Raw genomic sequence first — 2,500 nt, forward strand, 5'->3', positions numbered from 1 at the left:
TAAACGGTTATAGAAATGGAACTGGGAAATAATCGAGAACACATTTTACTAGTAGAATTCCGATTTTGATGTGCCTTTTTTTTTATCTAATATTTTCTGACTAAATGTATGATGAAAGGGATGAAATATATATGTATATATATATATATATATATATATATATATATATATATATATATATATATGTATGTGTGTGTGTGTGTGTGTATGTGTGTGTGTACTATTGTATAGACGGAAACATATTTGGATTTAAATGTAGATGTATTATATAATGCTTTGAAATTCTCTCTCTCTATCCTTCCCTCCACCCTCTCCTCTCACCTCCCTCCTCCCTCTCTCTCTACACATTTTCTTCTATTTCCCTTCCCCCTCAGTCACTCCTTTTCTTCCCTTCTCTCTCCCTCCATCCCTCTCACCCTCCATCCTTCCCTCACTTTCCCCTCTCCTATCTCCTTCCCTCCCTCTCCCCTCTCCTTCTTCCTTCCCCCTCCTTATCTCTCTACACCCTTTTCTTCCCCTCTCTCTCTGTCTCGCATTCCATCTTCGCTAATAGAGAGAAGTCCCGCTCCTCCTCTCCTCTTCCTTTTCTCAAGGAGTGGACGCTGATGTCTTGCAAAATCAACATCACGATTGGCTGAAATGAGGAAACGAATTTGGCGGAGAATCTTCTGGCGAGAAAGGTGAACGGAAAAGAGAGAGAGAGGGAGGGAGGGAAGGAGGGACGGAGAGAGAGAAGGAGGGAGGGAGGGAGAGACGGAGAGAGAGAAGGAGGGAGGGAGAGACGGAGAGAGAGAGAAGGAGGGAGGGAAGGAGAGACGGAGAGAGAGAGAGAGAGAGAGAGAGAGAGAGAGAGAGAGAGAGAGAGAGAGAGAGAGAGAGAGAGAGAGAAGCATAGAAAGAAGAGGGAATGGATGAAGAGAGAAGGGGGAGAAGAGAGGAAGAAGGGAAGAACGAAGGAGGAAATATAGAAAGTAGGAAGAGGGGAATAAAAAGGGAAAAAGAATGAGGGGACGAGAGAAAGAAGGAAAAAAAAGAAATATAAAGAAAGTGGGAAAGGAAAGAAGGAAGAAGAAAGAGACGAATAAGACGAAAAGAAAAAGAGAAGACAGAGAACCAAATAGAAAGAAGAAGAACGAAAGAAGGAGGAAGAAAAGAGGAATAATAAAAAGACAAAGAACGGGGGAAGGTTGGTAATCCTGACTTCGTGCGGTCAAATCATGTTTAACGTTTCAAATCACCTTTTGACTAAAGAAAAAAAAGAAAAAAAGAAAAGAAAAAGATTAATCGTCTGTGTGAAGCTCCTTGTATTTTTTTCCAATGCTTGGTTGGTATAGGGAGAAAAAATGGTTTTGAGGAAATTGGGTTAGAGGGAGGGAGGGGAAGAGAGAAGGAGGGAGGGGAAGAGAGAAGGAGGGAGGTGGGGATGGAGGGAGGGGAAGAGAGAAGGAGGGAGGTGGGGATGGAGGGAGGGGAAGAGAGAAGGAGGGAGGTGGGGATGGAGAGAAGGAGGGAGGTGGGGAGGGATGGATAAAGGAGAAGGATGAGGGGAAAGAAGGAAGGAGGAAAGAGGGAGTGACCGAAGGTGGAGGAGAAAAGGAAGGGGGTCGGTAGAGAGAAACAAAGTTCATAGGACAAAACAAAATCTCAGATTGAGAAAGCAAATGTGAAACGAATAATAAAACAGGAACAAAAATATATATAATTTCAACGAAGATGCTACACAGAACACCAGACGACCCTGGACTGAGGCACATCCTCTTTCAATGCCAGAGATAAGTGGAAGAAACCCCAAAAAGAGAGAGAAAAAAACAAAAGGGAGGAAAAGAGAGAGAATTAGAAGAATTATGTGAAAGCGAAGAGGAAGGAGGGGAATGACTAAAGCGTAATTACATTTTAATTGTCTTCTTCTTGTCAGGATCTTCTTGAATCCACTCCCTTTTCCTCGTCCTCCTTTTAGATGCAATTAACGTTTCGGTAATTAATAATCTCTCGGTAATACAGAGACCATTGTTGTTCTAGCTGATAAGAGGTGTTTATTGTCAAAGGAAACCTTGATGACTTTGTGATTAGAAGATCCGATTCTCTTATGGAAAGGATCGAAATTCGCGGTTAGAGGATCCAATTCTTCCCGAAGAGGATCAGACGCCGGATGTTGTTTATAGACACTTTCGCGGATGTAATGCAAAATACTCATAAAAAGATTCCCCGCATATTTCCTTTTCTTCCTCGCTTTTAATCAAATATTACCCAATTACATCATCATTTAGGCAAAAGCCTTCCAGGATGTGTCGCAAGAGCAGCGGTAATAACGGCGGAGCGACGAGAAAATACTCTTACGTCGTAATGGGAGAATTAAAGGAATTAACGAGGTGTGCGCAACGCCATCTATTAGCGGTCGCGGGAACTACAGTCGAGTATAAAAGGGGATCGTGATTTCATGACTGACCTTTCGGAGAGCAGACGGCGACCTTGGAAGAAGAGAGAAGGGGAAAGGAGAAGA

The 2,500-nt window shown here is 42.8% G+C and overlaps 1 protein-coding gene across 2 annotated transcripts in view; it reads left to right on the forward strand.

The window, feature by feature from the left end:
• LOC122247214 (uncharacterized) overlaps positions 1-2,500 on the forward strand; it is a 138,064-nt gene that overhangs the window by 46,434 nt on the left and 89,130 nt on the right. The gene's annotated exons all lie outside the window — the stretch shown is intronic.

This window comes from Penaeus japonicus, unplaced genomic scaffold, assembly GCF_977035675.1.
Source record: "Penaeus japonicus unplaced genomic scaffold, GWHDUDI00000001_assembly GWHDUDI00000002, whole genome shotgun sequence".
NCBI lineage: Eukaryota > Metazoa > Arthropoda > Malacostraca > Decapoda > Penaeidae > Penaeus > Penaeus japonicus.